Source organism: Talpa occidentalis, unplaced genomic scaffold, assembly GCF_014898055.3.
Source record: "Talpa occidentalis isolate TD23 unplaced genomic scaffold, MPIMG_talOcc4v2.1 talOcc4.2, whole genome shotgun sequence".
Lineage (NCBI taxonomy): Eukaryota > Metazoa > Chordata > Mammalia > Eulipotyphla > Talpidae > Talpa > Talpa occidentalis.
In genome coordinates, this window is record NW_023602073.1 from 136,864,037 (window position 1) to 136,881,379 (window position 17,343).

Below are 17,343 nucleotides of genomic sequence, written 5' to 3' on the forward strand. Positions count from 1 at the left end.
GAGCTGACAACAAGGACAAATCGCAGTCTCCAACAGTTGACCTGCATTACCCTACAAGGAAGCCCAGTTGGCAAGCGCTACCTAAGTATATAAGCTTCCATCAGCTTTATTTTTTTATAGCTACACTCATAAATCAGTAGGCAATCAGAAGAAAGCACCTAGTAAGAAATACTGATGGAGAACAAAGCTAAAATAAAGAAGAAAAGAGACTATGGAAAGAAAAAAACCTTCAAAAACATCTATCATTAATATCCTGGACAGAGATCCGCCCCCCGCAAAAAAAAAAAAAAAAAAAAAAAAAAAAAGAGATTTTTTTTTTTTTAAAGAAAACAACAAAAAAGGCTTATTTTGAGGGTACCTGCTAGTTTTGAATATTAACTAGCCCTAATGTTCACTGAAGCAACCACATGAAACAGCCATTTAATATAACCCAGAGATAAATTCTCAGTAACATCATTCATAGATTGAATGGCTCAAATATGCATCACTAGATCAAGAAACAGGAAAAAGCAGATCAGCTTTAAGTTAATAAAACAGTTTACTATTTTCATCATATGATAAAGGTACATTGCTTGTTATTAAATAATTGCACTAGAAGTTGTGAAGCATACAATTAAGTAATAAAAAGAAATGAAAGATATAAACTTATAATTAAATCTTTCATTATCTACAGATGATTGACTACATAGAAAATGCCAAAGAATCTACACATAGTGTATTAGAATTGGAAAGTTTGGGAAAATATTTGGTTATAAAAATCAAAATATTAACCCAACTGCATTTCTAAATGCTAGCTACAGAAATATAAAATACCATATACATTAGCCATGAAACAAAGATATCCAGGAATAAATCTAACCAAAGACATTCAAGATACTTAGGGAGAAATGAAAAAACTACACAGAAAACATTAAAGAAGACCTAAGTAAAAGGAGAAATATACCATGTTCATGAATAGTGAAATACAGAGAGAAAGAATTATCGTTAACTGTGTCATTTCTTTCCATGTTTATATAACCATTCGGTGAAGTTCCAATAAAAATTCATCCAGGTTCTTTATTGGAACTTCACAAGATCAAACCTTTCATGGAAGAGGAAAAATCCAAGAATAGCCAAGATCTTCCCAGTTCTACTGGCTCAATCTCATCACTAAATAGATCAGGATTTCTTCTAAAGAAGAAAAAGGTGAATGAAAACAGATAAAAGATTTTTTAAGGAGAGTGGGCTACAGTAAATAAGGCAATATGATAAAGGCACAGGATTATACAAGTAGACTAATGGAGTAGAATGAATAACTGAGAAACAGAAACCAATATGACTGGCAAAAATTAGAAAGGCAGGCAAAGCCAAGCCATGGTCGGTGACAAGAGGTCTCACACAACACAGCAGTCACGGGTAGGATATGTATAGTCAAAGATGCTCTTGCTTTAAAGTTAACAGATATGATACAATTCCTCTGATCTACAAAGATTTATGCATGAAAAACAATTATTTTAAAACCCAAGGAAGATAAGGAATATGTTTGTCTAAGGAGTGATCATTTCTTCCTTGGGAGATCAAGGGAAGTTTGAAGGATAAGCCAAAGTTAAAGTTGAACCTGCAAGTATATCAGATGTTCAAGAGTGAGGTGGTCTATTTTGGGCCAAGGGGATGAAACAACCCATGACATTTGAAAATAAGTGGCTCAGTGTGACTAGAATATGGATGCCAAGATGGGGGCATCAGCAAACAAGCTGGGAGAGAAAGGCAGAGACCATGTCATAAAGAGACAGTGATATACTGTTTTGCTCTATGAGGGGACGGTGGATTTTCTGTTGTAATATTTTAGCAGGTTGATTTAACTTTTTAGTCGAGGCTAGCCATTACCCCTGGGTTTATGTGGAGTTGGAGAGAGGGGGATGCAGTGAAAAGAAGAGGATATACAGAATGCAAACAACACATTGTCTCCACAAGAACGGGAAGAATTCATGGCAAGGGCATGGGTGCAGGAATCTAAGCCTCAAAGAGTCACAAGTCTGCGAGTAGCCAATCTGTAGGAGGCAAGGATGACCAGGGAGCCAGGCTCTGGGAATCCATTCTCAGCAATGAACGTGTCAGATCACGATTAGTCGATCATTTTGGCATGGATGTTAAGATACACTGCTGGGTGGTTGGACCAGGGGTAATGAGAGCTTTTCAGCTTCTGCCATATCTCAGAAGAGGTAACAGTAGCCTGGGAAGGAAGAGAAGGCAGCCTGAAATGACACACTGTCCACAGACTAGTTAGATTAAGACAGGTTAGGTGAGAGGAAACAGACAAAGGTGGTGATACAGAGACAGGAAGTATGAGTCCCAGATCAAAGTGTCCAGAGACCCAGGAGTTGGAAGCTGAGTTTTACAGAGGTTGAATTTAGTGCCCAATGGTTATCAGCCAGCCAGGAGACCTACAGCACAGAGGAGCTGAGGTGTTTTTCTAGACAAAGTCGTGACTGATCTCCTTTGGCTTTGGAAGTGGATGATACGGTTCTGAATCTGGTTTCTGTAAGTGACTTTATAAATCACCCCGAGCTCTACATGGGTGGCCTCAGATCCTGTCAGTCAGCTCACATGATCCTCCCAGAACACCAATGTCTGTCCTCCCCTGAGTGGGTGGTTTGGTACTATGGGTTGTCCTGGGGGTGAGAAGGAATTTGTTTTCTTTGTGGCAGGCTGCAGCGAGACAGAGCCTCCCTGAGGATATCTACTCTGCACGGGAAACAGCATGGAAACAGGCTTGTGAGGACTTGTAACTTGGAGGCTCCAAGGACAGAAGCAGCTTTCCGCCTTAGAGTCCCCCAGCTTCTCCTGAGTAAGATAATGTCGTGACAAGTCTACGGTGACAGAAAATAAGCAAAACGAGAAGTTTGCACTCAAAAATAAAGCAAAACTTGGTACGATGCCCCAAACTCATTTACAATAGTATAAACAAGACCCTCGGAGCCTCTCAGCACGGCCTGGTGGCCGACTGTATTGCACTGAGGCAGGCTTTTCACAGATAGAGCCTCTGTTATTTCGTGTCCAGCAGGCTGTGGTCAAGTCTAGCCAGCCCAGGTTCACCTAGAGGTGGGGTGAGGGAGGTGGGGACAGAAGAGGTGGAAGCAGGCAGAGAATGCCAATAAAACTGTCTCCGATGTACTGGGAGGAAGCCGTAAAAAGCAATGGACAAGGCATTGTTGTAACTCACATTCCAGGAATGTGACTCTCAAAGAGCCACGGAGACTGAGGGGAGCCACACTACCTGAAGACCGGGGGAGCGGGGTCCTCCCCACAGACAGGGACTGGCCCCTCCAAGTCATGTCCATCGGGCAGAAAGGAAGGAAGGAAACATCTTTATAGCTTCCTCGATCTCCCCCCACCCGCCCCTGTCACCACATACACTGTATTCTGAAATATAAATATTTAGGAAAAATAGACAAAAGTCTGCAAATAAGCAAAATAGGTACGTGCACCCAGAGAGAGAAGTGGGAAGTGGAGGGCTGGCTCTCAAGCTGAGCCGGAACAGGCCCTGTTTTATAAAGACTATTAAAGAACTCTGGGTAGCCTGGAGGGCTGAGGGTGGAGAACGGCCCTGAAACCCAGACAAGAGCCTTCATATTAGGAGAAGATTTTCTCGTCATTAGAGTCAGTGACGAGCTATTCCTTTGTGACAGCTGAAAATATATCCCCCGCCTCCCTCCCAACAAATCCTCTGCAACTCGCCCTGGGCCCTTCCAGGGTCTGCTTCTAAGCGGGCAGCGTGATCTCTTTCCCTGGGGCTCTTAAGAGCAGGGCAGGGAGGAACCAAAACTTACCTAATTAGCAGCAGGCCTATTGTCCTAATACAGTTACCATTCTAGGCAAAAGAAAAGCCTGGTTCCTTCCCAGGAAGTGTGTGAGGGTAAAGGCTCACACAGAGACAAGAAACTGGAAAAACATTCTAGCCACATTGATGATGGGAAGGCAGATCTGTGAGTGAAAATCTCTTGAAGGAACCTTAAAAATTTTATGCGATCTGGACAGATGCTCAAAGACTTGGGTGGACTATTTGATCCTGAAACAACAAGATGTGGAAATAAACAGAAATAGGGCTGAAAGCACAGATAGACACTCAGCAAAGTCCCCCTGGGTGGCGAGATGAGAGCACTTTTGTTTTTCCCCTGTGACTATCTGTCCTTTGTGGGACTTGATAATGACCACTGCGATGGAGTTGAAGTGAGCCAGGTGGACAAATGTGGTGCCTGCACAGGGTGGTGTGGGAGCTGCCGGGGCAGGCTGGTGGGATTGCAAGTGAGTGCAGGGGGCCAGCAGGAGATGGCTGCAGAGAGGCACCCCCATGGTTTCACCTTCCTGCAGTATTAGGAATCTCAGGTTTTCTAGAAGAAACTAGGGAGCTGGTGAAAGTGAGGCTGTTTCATCAACTTTGCATTACAGAGACAAAAAGCTACAAGTCATAGTTGTCCTTCCTTCATGGACAACTCAGCCCTGAGGGAAAGCAGATTTGAAAAGTATCATTCTGAAACTCTAAAGGCCTCCAGCGAGGCTTTCTTTACACAAGACCAAATCTGATTACAGTAGGTTACCAATGTGATTGGCCGTTTTAAGCGACAACTTGTACTATTTTATTTCCATCTTTTTCAGTGGAAGAATAGCCGGAACTTAGAGCTAACAGTGTACACAGTCATGGAAGAAGAAACAGCACTGCCCTCGCCCCAAGGCGCACCCATCTCCCCAGAAGCACACCTGCCCACCTCCGAGGCCATGGGCCTTGTTTATTAGATAAAATTATGACTCAAGCTTTAGAGAGAATGTTCTCCTTGCCTTTCCATGTCACAATCAATGTCAGTTCAAGTGATGTGAAGCAAATTGTCCATCTAGAAATACTGAATTTGGAAAGTAAAAACATTTATCACTGGTCCCGGAAGACGGCCTTGCTTTGTAAAATTTTGCTATTTAAACTGAGCAAGAGCGCATCAGGTCTTCTTTTTAAAAGTGCCCTGGAGAGACCAGGCAGCTTTTTGCGCTGGCTTCTCTGAAAGGGAGCAAGAGAGCTGGGGACGTGGGGGAGAAAACTGAAAAGCAGCGGAACACTAGCCAATGAGGCCTCCTCTACTTTTCACCTTAAGTATTTTCTCTCCCCCTTTCTCGGCTTTAGGTCCTTTGTTTGCTTAACAAACCATCCCAACCGCACCCAGTGCTGTGGGGAGGAATGTGCGCTCCCTCAGTAGCCGGCCCTGCCATCCACATGTGTGGTCCGTCCCACAGCCATCCACAGCCAGGCTCCCATGTCCGCCCTGCGCTGCTGTGCTGGAGGCCAGGCACCTTGCTGACAGCAAGCACGCCTGCTGCTCCTTCCCAGCAGCCTAGAGCCATGTCTCAGGTCCTTCTTCCCTTCCTTTTGTGCCATGACTGTGCTGTCCTTCCTGTCTGGACTTGTCCCGGGCAACTCTGGAGACAGACACTGCCTGGTACACCAGCCACCCCCTACCTGTGTTCAGCCCACAGCCGCCCCACCGAATCCTGGGCAGACACATTCCAGGATCTGACTGGTTATTGTGCCTAGTCATCTACTGTCACTCACATGGCAACATGGCGTCAAGATCCCCCCCACCCTCACCTAATTAACTGCCCGTGCCTTCCTTTCTCGGTGCCTAGTAGATCTGTTGGCCACGTTGGAAGGAATTGCAATTTCTTGGTCAATAAATCAAAACATGATTTAGTAAAATGGTATATTTCAAAGCAAACCAAAATAACAGTTGTAAAGTATATTTCACCGGAATTCCTAAAGCCCACTCATGCCATCTTATCTAATAATTTCCATTCGACAGTCCTATGAGACGGTAAAAGGCTTTTTGCTATCCCCATTTAAGAGATGAGGAAAATGAGGCTCTGAGGACTTAAGGTCCTGACCCACAAGCGCTGGCTAATGTGATCCTGCTGAGGATGTAGTTTGCTAAGCCAAACGCCTGGACCACAGTGAGCACCCAGAGTGTGGGGGTCCATGAATATCACTACTGACCATATCAGCGAGGATGACCAGGGACCAAACCCAGTTGTTCTTAGTTAAGCACAGTGTCTTTCCATTTACACCTTGCATCCTCCCAGCACCAGCGGCATACTTCACAAGTAGCCAGACTTCACAAGTAGCTCTTACTACCACATCTCCAAGTAACACCTCAGAGGGAGTCGCTGGATTGCCCAGGGCAACAGATATGTGATCAGCATCTTCCTCAGGCTTTGCCTCATCTCCCACGAAGGGGAGGGCAACCTTTTACACATCAATGTACATAGGTCAGGAGAGCAGCTAGGGCAGCTTGGAAGCTCTTGAACTGACAGGGTTATCCAAGAAAACTTATAGGCCTGCAGGTATTACGGAGGCTGTGGACAGAGGACAGCAGAGGACAGGAGAAGCTGCTAACTACCTCACCTGACAGATGACGCTTTCAAAAAAGAAAGGTGACAGAACTCTGTTCAGAGGTATTTTGCAGTTTGAAGGGGAAACGTGTTTATTCTCTGTAAGAACTTTTTAAAAGCATTGGACCTCCCGCATTCTTGACTAAATTTTGCTGTTTCCAGTAATGAATAATATGCCCTGACAAAAATAATTTTAACGAGCTACCATTACTTTTGTACCTACTCGGTGACAGGAAACAGCTGCAAGGCGCTCCTGGTCACAGAGTCCTCCCAGAAGTGTTCTTGAGGATTCAAATCTGTAAGAAAAGATCTTACATATCTTCAGTAAAGGAAACTAGAAAAACACCCCTCCCCAAAATATGTCATTAATTGAGCTTTGCTTCAAGAGCATACACACAATGTGTAGACATCTCCTAGCGCTTTCTCATGCATTATAGTGGACAATAAATTGATTTTAAACTTTAAAATCCTGTACATATTTCCTCAACAGACCCACCACCCATAATTTTAAAATGTCTCAGATATGTCATTTGACAAAAGTATTAAACACTTAGATAATCCGATATATTTAAAAGGTGCGATAAAAGTCATAATGTTGTAACTTAAAAGACTTTCAGTATCTCATACATTCTTGTCCAAGAGGATCTTTAAGTATTTATATCATATCCTTTGTCCTACTTGCAACTGGATTAGAAAAACCTTTAAGTTTTCCCCTGCTTTCTGCAAGTAGAAAAAAAAAAGAAACACATGAAATTGCTTACATAAAATATTCAAAATAGCATTGAGAGGAAATGGTATTTTTTTAAGCCAACAGTATTAGAGCACTACAATATAGGTATGCAAATCTATGCAATAACAGAACCTGAAACAAATTATGAATGGAAAAAAGTCAGCAATAGCCAGTGGGCATTCATTTTCAACAAAAGCATTCCATAAACCTATAGAATTATCAAATTTGCAGGGTGAAAAGTCTGGAATCTCCAAATTGAATACACAAATCAGTGGTTACCAAACCTGGCTATGCACCAGAATTACCAGGGAAATCTTTTAAAAATAGACTCCTAGGTCACAGTACAAACTATAATGACTGCAGCAGTCGCTGGGGCCCCTTTAATAATCACCGGGGAATTACATTTGGACCAAGTCTTCAGGAGCCGTCTGCAGCCAGCTTTGTACCACTGATCCCTGTGAGCATTTGGAAACCGGTATCTTTGTTCACCAATTAATGATAAAACTTGGCTTCTTCCAACTAAGACCATTCTAAACCAGTCAATCCTCTTAGGGGGAAAGCTTTTCAGGATTTTCTTAACCAGTCCAAAGGTGAATCTATTATGAAACAAAGCCAATTATATCTCACCTAAGCGATTTATTCACTTGGTTGACTGCTTTCTCCTCCTAATTTTTTTTTAAAAGGGGGGTGTGTGAATGGGAGGCTATGTCCATTTATTTTATATGAGATCTTTTTAAGTTAAAAACATAAAAATTAAGGCCATTTTTAAACAACTAATGTTTAAAAATAACCCATCAGAATTCAGAATAAAACTGGATAAGAGTAGGTTCTCTGAATCATTGGGAAAATTTGTTTTAAATGTATTCCTTGCTTTGCATGTATAAACAACTCACAAATCATCACAGTCCACCTTCTCAAAATATTCAACAATTAGCATGGTGGGTTCATGAACTAGTCTCCAATTCTGTTTCAAATTTTTTTTTTTTTAAGAGCTTTTAGAAAACATGAAAGCCAGAATAAAATTCTTCTGGATGATTCTTCCTTTGCTCCTACCCATCTCACCAATGGACAATCACAATTTATGAATTCAGGAGAGGCGGGGGCTGTCTTCTGCCTCACTAGAAAGGACACACATGATGTGAAGTACGCAACCAGGCAGTGGAGTAGCTGAGCTTCATTGTCAAAATATTCAAATTATCACCAAAAGAAAGCGATTCCTTTCTGATTTCAACAATACTCCTTGGCCTCCGAGGGCTCACAGGAGCTTATTCTTAAGCTGTTCAATGTAAGCAGCACTAGTGAAAGAGGAGAACTCTGGCAGGGAGGAGATCAAATCCCTCCGCCTTCCCCACCTGCCATCTCAGCACCAGCCTAACGTTTAAATAGTTAACAATGCAGCACAGAGCCTGAAAGCACGCATGGCCCCGGGGGAGAAAATCATGTGCACTGTACGACAATTTAATAAAGCAGAGAGAGACAGGAAGAATAGCACATCTAAGTTTGACGGGGTGCTACTGGCAGACTGCTTTTCAGGTCAGCATTTAGATTTCAGAATCAGAGAACAAGATTTTAATGTCAATTATTTGTGGGGAAAGGACCTTATTAAAAAAAATGAGCCCCTAACATTAAACATTCCTAAACATAGATGTTTCATAGATCCAGAGTAGCAAGAAAAATCTTTTTTTTTTTTTTTTTTTGAGGGGGGGTGCAGTAACAGATTTGCTTCAGTAAATTATTTTAAATAAACAGGAAAATGCTTTGGGGGAAATGATCTGTTTTTTCACTGACAACAAAAAGGAAAGTTTCACGAATCTAGAGTGTATGATTTCTAGGATGCATTTTTGCTGTCATCGTATGTTTTTCTGGGTATTTGCTTCTGAGAGCAGCATTTCAGAACCGTCCTTTTCTCTGTTAATGAACTGGTTTAGCTGCCTGCTGAGCATTCACTGAAACCTCAGCTGAACAAAGGCCATTTCCCTCCAGTTGCAGCTCATTCACTTCTAGTTACTCCTGATTTTGTGTAAGCGAAGTCTTTCAACTGACTTTTGCTGATGATTTGAGTGGGAAAGAAAGGGACCCAACCCCTGCACTGGTTTGAGCAAAAGGCTTCTCTACATGGAAGATGTGCAAGCCTCGCAAATGAAGTTTTCTTTAATTTTCTAAGGGCTGTAATTCTGGGTGGAAAGGAGCCCACCAATTTGGTAGATTACAGACCACTAAAGCTCACTGCAGTGAGGTGGATCACAGTGCACAGTGAGATTATAACCCTGAAGCGGGACTCTAACTTGAATGTCCATATTTGTCTCAAAACTGAATTGTTTTAAAGATGACACTGAGGGCTTGTTGCAAAAGGGTTGTTTGGAGTTTGCAGATTTGTGGGCCTGGCACCTGGCCTTGTACCTTCGCACATTATCCCTGGGGAAATCATTTACAACCCAAGGCTTCAACTACCCCTTGATGTCAGAAGTCACCCCATTCTCTGCCTTCAACCCTGAATTTTCTTTCAAACTCCAGACAAATCCATTTCCCTATGTCCTATACCTCTTAGCTTGGGTATCTCAGTGCCCCCAAAGATTACCTAAAGCTGGGGCCCCATGCAGCTCACCCTCTTGACTGACTCCTCTAACAGTGCCACTATGGATAAGCAACATCTGGATATGTCCTCTATCACCTCCAGCCATGCCCAAGGAGTTTGTCTTAGGACCTGGAGATTTCCATGCCACCTGCTAGGTGAGGGACTAGTCTGAGGAGCGCAGCTGTTTTAATCACTTTAGGCCCTCAAAACAACCATTGAGTAGGAAGCACTAACCCTATTTTCTTATGGGGAGACCAAGGCTGAGAAGTGAGGCTAATTTGCCGGTGGTCACACAACCAGCAAGCAGCTGAGCTAGAATTTGCATTCAGAGTGTGTGATTTGAAAGTCGGCGTTATTAATAGGTCAGTCTCTTCACCATGTCACTTCCCAGCTTCCCCCAAGTCAGAAACTCTGGAGTCATACTAGATTTTTCTCACTGACTAAGCTATACAGATTCTGCGAGCTTATTGTCTTTCAAATGTTTCCTTCTCTTTGTTTCCATAGTTACCAATGTTTGGGTGATGTTTTGCCTGCAGGATCAGTACAGCCTCCAAATCAGCCAGGACAATTCTGGGATTTTATTTTGTCGTCCCAATAGTTTTCCTTCCTAACTCACTTAAAACAGGTGGCAGGCTTTGTAATTCTGTGTTTTAGCCGAGAGCATTGCAGAAGCACTCTGCCATTGTTAACATCCACACTCAGTGAGATTTTGCCCAACTCCGGGAACTGAAGGAGAGGGTGGAAGAGAAAGGCACGCCTCCCCCCATCCTGATCTGCAAAGGAAAAAGAGCTGTTGACCCTCAGCTCAGCAATGGGGCACTTGTACAGCTCTGGTTCCCCAAGCAGCCTGTGCCCCAGTGAGGGCAGCTGCCCTGGGGATCTGCTCTGGGAGCGGGACCATAGGCAAGAAGATTGCAGGTGCCATGAGTCACCCTGGGGCAGTGAAATGCAGAGTTTTGAGAAATCACTACTACCACCAAAGGCCAGAGGCCAGACCCTCACCTACCAGGTCCCAGGGAAATCTCCAGATTCTAGGTGCACCCCATACATGAGATACCTAACAAAGTCCCTCTAGTTTGGCAGAATGGAGACTGAAACGTGAACAAAGATCTTTGTGTGAAAGAAAAAGCATTATTTGAAATTGTGGTGTGAGATTCAGACTTGTGAGGTGCCTCCAAGAGAGGCAGGGACCACAGGCCAGCGTGTGTCTATGCCACAGGCTGCATTCTAAGTTAGGATGAATCCACACTACTTTTCAAAAAGGGCCACCCCCTTTTTGCAGAGAGAATGCTTGGATTCTAAAGGCACTGGTGACCTGGTGGCAGTCCTGTGCTTTTAGAACTCCAGGCAGATAGAGAAGGAAGGAAGGAAACACACACAGATGTTAAAAGTTTACTCACAAGATTAATGCCTCTGATTCCTATGCAAATACCTAGAAAGGGAGAGGCAGAGAAAGTTATCTTTAAGACCTTTATCTTAAACTCTGAATTACTTGAAACCAAGAGAAAAAAAATGGAAGCCTACTCTACAAGCAGGGCCAGAGCTGATAATCCTGAGGCCCTGACGCCCCAGCTTCCCAAGCCTGGCAGTGCCTCCCAGACCAGCCTGCTGGGATAGGGACTGGAGCTGTTGGTTTCCATGAGATGGAAACGACAGTGCTGGAAACAGAGGTATCTGTGAAAGAGGAGACTCCCACCTCAAGAGATAGGAAATAAATTCTCAACATGAGGAATCTGTTGATTCAAAAGATACTGCAAGTTAGCGTAGGTCTCTGGCACGAAATGAAATGCCTAAGGGGCTCTGACTTTGAGGTCAGTCAAGTCTTCCAAGCAAGTTTCATTTTAGTTCTGTGGCTAAATAGCTGAGACCTTCCCTCCATGAGGCTTATGAAGGCCCTGCTGAAATCCATAGCTACTATGGCCACGGAACATGACAACCATGCATGGGAGGGTCCTTTCCAATCTATGGTATCCACAAACTTGGCGGGGTGGAGTGGAGTTGGTAAGGAGATAGCATGTTGGAGACTGGAAGACTAGGCCACTCTATCGGTCCAAATTCAGCTTTCATGGGGCTTCCTAAAAACCTACTACCAGTCCATGTGTATGTCAAGTTAGATCAGCATAATGTGACATTTCCACAGACTGGAGACAGAGGTCCACCCTGACTCCTCCGTCTGTTTTTAGACTGACTTCCCTTTAGTCTAATCACAATGCTGCTGTTAGAATGGTTCTTCTAACATGCAAATATGTTCCTGTCACTTGACTGTAGGGAATTCAATGGTCTCATTAATTTCTGTCAATTGCAACCAAGAGTCCTAATTAATCAGAACCATAGGAGGTTTTAATCATGAGAGCAATGTGCTCAGGTTTGTGTTATAGAAAGCATCCTCAGACATAGACTATGCTCCTGGCTTCATCCATTACACACATTAAAATCAGTAAAGTAGCAATTCCTTTGCTGGGGGTGGGAAGGGGTGCGGGATCAGTGGGAAGACCACAAAAACCAAAAGCACATATGCTACACAAAAATAAATGTAACTTCACAGAAAAGTTCTAGATCTTCCCAGAATCAGAACAAATAACACTCAACAGACTCTGAGTTAATATACGGAGTAGATGAGAAACACTACAAGGAAGTAACATAAAGCAACCATCATCTTAATGTGGTTCTAATTTACATGCTGATTGTGTGTGTCTGTTTTATGAATTACTTTTAATTCCTGTGCTCCAAAAAAGGGAAAAAATTACCTTGGTAAATGCCACATCATGGATCAATTTATTCCCCAAATAAAGTACCCTTTGTTATAGCACAAAATGCATATAACTTCCAGCATTATTTTTAAACATATTGATAGGGAAACATGATTTACTAATTTTAATAATATTTGACACTCTCCTGGATTATGATACCCAAGTCCCTTCCTCCCCCAACTGCCTTCATTTTAACTTCTGATTTATCCAGGAGTCAGGAAGTAAAGGAATTTTAGTAACATTTCTTAGATAAGAACTTTTCTTACCTAAAAGTGGTCAGATAATGCGTTTTGCTCGTCCTTATTCTGGTATGTGAGACGCATACTCTCCTTGTGCCAGGCTGTGCTCCAACAGTTCGTTAAAAACCATTAACCAAATGACAGAACTCTGGTAGGTCCAGTCAAAGGAAGCCGGTATGGTACAGTGAGGGGGTCTGAAGTCAGATGGGGCTGGGCCTGAACACTGGTTTTTGCCACTTGCCAGGTTTATAATCTTAGGCAAGTTCCCCAATTTTTCTTTATGCCAATATCCACCTACCATGCAGAGCTGTGAGGAGAATGTATACTATACATGCACATGTATCAAGTAGATATGACCTGTTATTAGTAAGTATCAAGAATGGTTTTACACTGGGTAAGTTCACAATTAAGAAACATTAATAACTTGTTTCAGAATACAATATATATATGTGTGTGTCTAGATATGTAACAGAAAATATAAATTGATTCACTTCAGTAATCTTTCTTTAATTTGGATCATTATGATACAATTCCATTTCCTAACATGTGCTTGTAAAGGAAATTTCTATTATTTCCTGCATGCTTCAAAGTTTTTGTATGTTATGTGTTTGAAAGATACATAAATTCTTAAGCAGTGCAATAGTATTTTTTGTACTTTTATAACATGTCACATTTAAAAAGAGAAAACTATTACAAATGGGCCTGGCATGAATAGGTCTTTTAGGTATCACAAATGATATACAGATGTGATTATGGCATATTTAGATTTCACTAGATTTTTCCTTTCGACTGTATTGGTGGGGGAAGTGAACTAGTTTCAGCTAGCACCATTTTGAGAATTTGAATTTAAACATACACATCTAGTGCACTCTTCACTTTGCCCTTCTACCAGGGGCAACTGTGAGTAGCCTCGTGAGAAAAATAAATTAGGAAGTGGTTTATCTACTGAGAAGTTTAGGGGAAAAAATTTCAAGTATTATATGGAATATAAAAAAAGTTAAAAAGAAGATTGGAATAAAAAAAATATGGCATATAACAGTCAAGGGCATTTTACCAAAAAATGCAGAGGCCAAGAGATATGGTTAAACAACACCGTTAGCATGAACACCATGGGATGGGAGAGTCACTTGAAGGTGAAGACAACAGTGGACTTGATTAAACAGAGAGTTCATATATATTATGGGGAAAACAACCGAAACATTGGCTATGAAATACAAGGCTGGAGTTAGGAATTACTATTTTGAAATAAGCAGTTTAAACAAATCATGTCCACATGTATGGTGGAGAATGATAATGAAAACTTCTGATAAGTATGGGGGTGCTCTGCCGACCACAAATTCCCTCAGACACTGACTTTAGGAGCATACCTATTTCATAACATAAGGAAGTTTGGGCAGAACCCATAAAAAGTGAGAATCATTTTATTTCAGGAGCATGGCTTGGAGACATATACTACACCGTAATATATGTTATATTAAAATATGATTCTAAATGGAGGCTAACACTCCAAATTTTCCCCTGCTATTTTTCTTTTGAAAATGTTAAGAGAGGAAAATCACAGTTTTTGTGAAGCAAGTCAGCACACCCCTTTATTTCTAAATAAATAAGAGTAGATATCAAAGGTAGTGCGCAGCACGTTCTTGTGATTTTTCTAAAGCGGGAAGAATGGGCCTTTTCCCTCAAGGTCTGAAGTTCTTCAAATGCAAAGTCTCCAACAGCAAGAGTTCTCTGAACACAAGCCCCTCGCCCAGGTAGAAGCCAGGGCTGTGGTGTATGCTTTAACACAGGAAAGACGAGAACACAGATCCCACTGGCCAGAGACAGCACACTGGGCAGAAGTTAGAGGCTTCGGCAGAGACACACTTACCTTTCTAGGCTTGAGGCACAGAGGCGTTTTAGATGTGACATGAAACAGAGGCCACATCAGACATGAGAACAATCCTAAGGGGAAAAAAGTCAAGTTTTAAAAACAAGAAGGCACTGAGAAAAACCACAATGGTACTGCGTGAGTTGACATTTATATACACAACATGAGTTCAGGAATGCCAGGATGCAAACCCTCACGGCACGCCACAGCACCATATCCTGGCATTCCAGAGGCATGCCTTTATGTTCTCACGGAGATGGAGTGTTAGAAAAGCAACAATGGTGGCCTCCCCGGTGGTGCAGGGGTTAAATTTAGTCTTAGCACTATCAAGCTATCAGCAGCCACTGCAGCACGAGTTTGATCCCCGGCCAGGGAGCTAACCCACATGGTGCAGCAGACCTCTCCTGGCTCTCCCGCTGTTCCCCTCAGCAGTGGATTTCAGTAGATCCACCTGTTCTGTTCCCCACTCTGTCTCTGGTGAATTCTCTCATCCCCCCACACCTCTGGCCTGTACCCCAGTTCTTGCATGCATAATTTTTTTTTAAAGAAAGGGAACAGTGAAGTTGGTGGGTGCAGGAGCTGTGGTGCCAGGATGCCAACATTCAAATTCAGGTGCCTCCTGGAAGCCCCACTTAGAAACCTCACACAATTGTTGAATATCTGAGCTTTCTCTCCTGTAAAATGGAAATGATCAATTCTAGCTGCAGCCAAGAGCCTTCCAAGGATTAACGAGTTCCTCTGAGTACAGCGCCTAATTCTGAGCCCAGTAAGCAAGAAACATTCAGGTAAATGCAATTATTTCCCAGTGACCCCAACTCAAAAAACCCTCACAGCCTCAGGCAGAAACTACAATCTCTTAAACGTGTAAACTAAGAACACAGTCCTCTGGGAAAAGGAAATGCCTGAGTCCTCTGAGGGTAAAAACAGGGAGGATGGAGGATTGTAAGGAGCAAAGAAAGGTCACCAAAAGGCAACAAAACAACAACAACAAAACAACGACAAACCCCAAACAGAAACACCTTTACTTAACACCAAGGTTTTTTTTCCCAAAGATAAGGCTGTAACAAAAAGTAGAGCAGCCTGGCGAGCAGAATTTGTTGACAGTAAGCTGCCCAGTGAAGGGGTCACTTTAAGTCATTCTACATTTCAGAGCAGTCTTTACTATAGTCAGTCTAGTGCGTAAGGAGGATGTCTCCTCTCGCTTGCTAGATAAGACTTTATTAGCGCTGCTGTATTTGGTCAGTTTGGGTGGACAGGAAACTCTCTGAAAGGGAGGTATGTGGTATCTTTCTACTAGGAAGTTTGCTTGTGTAGATAAACACACACATACACAATACAGAGACCTAATATATGTCGATCCCCAAGCCTATTTTGAGGATTTGACTCTCAAATTACTTGAAATTATTCCTAGCCATTACGGCAGGCTTCAGAGAAAAGGCACTTTGATGGGGATTATGTCGGCGAACTTACTTGATTCTATAAGCACAGCAAGAACCCAAGTTTTAACAGTCACTTCCTTGGGCAGTTGAAGTTCTTTCTATCAATAAGGACAAAGACATGCCTCATGGCTGAAAGCTGAACTATCTAGTGGAAAACTGTGGTTTGATTTGTATTTTCCTTCCATCCCCTTCCCTCCCTACTTTGGTATGATTTCACATGAAATTACTTCCAGAAACACAGAGGACTGAGCAGCCAAGTGAGAGGGCCTAAGTGCTGTGCTTACTGCTTTATTATCTACAAGTTAATACTAATGGGGGTGAGAGTTTATCAATGATCAAGGCCACGACAATGTTCTGTTTCCCAAGAAATCTCTAATCTCCGCAGAATCACAGGCTGGTCACTCTACCACATCTATAGGGTCCATGTGACCACCCATTTCTCTACAAGATTCCTACTACAACTCAAAGATGTAGACCTGTGTTTTCAACTTCATCTCTACCTCTAATCAAGACAGAAATACGAACAGAATTCTTTCAGAGCCATCCTGGTGATAAAGACAATGTGGAGAGTAAAATATTAGCTAGTTCCTATACTTGTGTGCTTGCTTATCTTCCTCTCCATTTCCTAAAAATTTCCATTATGATATTTTAAAATTTATTTTTATTGAGGTAACATTGCTCTACAATCCCTTACTTGATTCGGAGGTACAGGATCACACCTCTCCAGGCATATGTTACCACACCACACACACCCGCCACCCAGGCACCCTAGCCTTCAACCACAATCCACTGGTCACCCACCACACTTTGCTCTCCACCCTCCTCCTCCCCCTCTGGCAACCTCAATTCTACAAACACATTTCAGGGTTTGTTACTAGTTTGGGTTTATCTGACCCTTTGTTTCTCCATATTTCACATGTAAGTGAAACCATCCAGTATTTGTCTTTCTCCCTCTGATTGACTTCATTTAGCATAACCCCGTCCATGGAGAGAAATGCATATTGTTGCAATTCATTATGATTTTAAAATGTTATTTTTCCAAAGAATGTTGACAACTATTCTCTACATAAAAATTCGGTTTAAAAAGAAAGAGATTTTAACTTGAGAATGGCTCAGAAATTGAACCTATCCTAGGTAAGTTCCTGTGAAATCACAGTGCAAGATTTTTTAGCATGAGAATTTCCCTTACACTTCTCACTTCTTAGCAGTAAAGGTGGTCATTTACTTCACTTGAGAAGGGATTCAAGACACAGTGGTGGTAAATCTGGTGAAAGAAGTTGTCAAAGGATGTTTTGTTTAACATCAAAGACATAATTGTGTAAAATGGAAGCTCTG

The 17,343-nt window shown here is 42.3% G+C and overlaps 1 protein-coding gene across 8 annotated transcripts in view; it reads right to left on the reverse strand.

Moving 5' to 3' along the window:
- Positions 1-17,343, reverse strand: part of PLAGL1 (PLAG1 like zinc finger 1) — a 100,470-nt gene that overhangs the window by 13,368 nt on the left and 69,759 nt on the right. For 4 of the 8 annotated variants that reach the window (XM_054697900.1, XM_037520511.2, XM_037520516.2 and 1 more), the window contains exons 4-6: positions 14,570-14,643; positions 11,114-11,145; positions 6,632-6,704 (exon numbers count right to left, since the gene is read on the reverse strand). The gene's annotated coding sequence lies outside the window, so the exon portion shown is untranslated. Of the gene's footprint in view, positions 1-6,631; positions 6,728-7,035; positions 7,129-11,113; positions 11,146-14,569; positions 14,644-17,343 lie in introns of those variants that run through there. The other 4 variants (XM_037520514.1, XM_037520513.1, XM_037520512.1 and 1 more) reach the window with 4 other exon arrangements.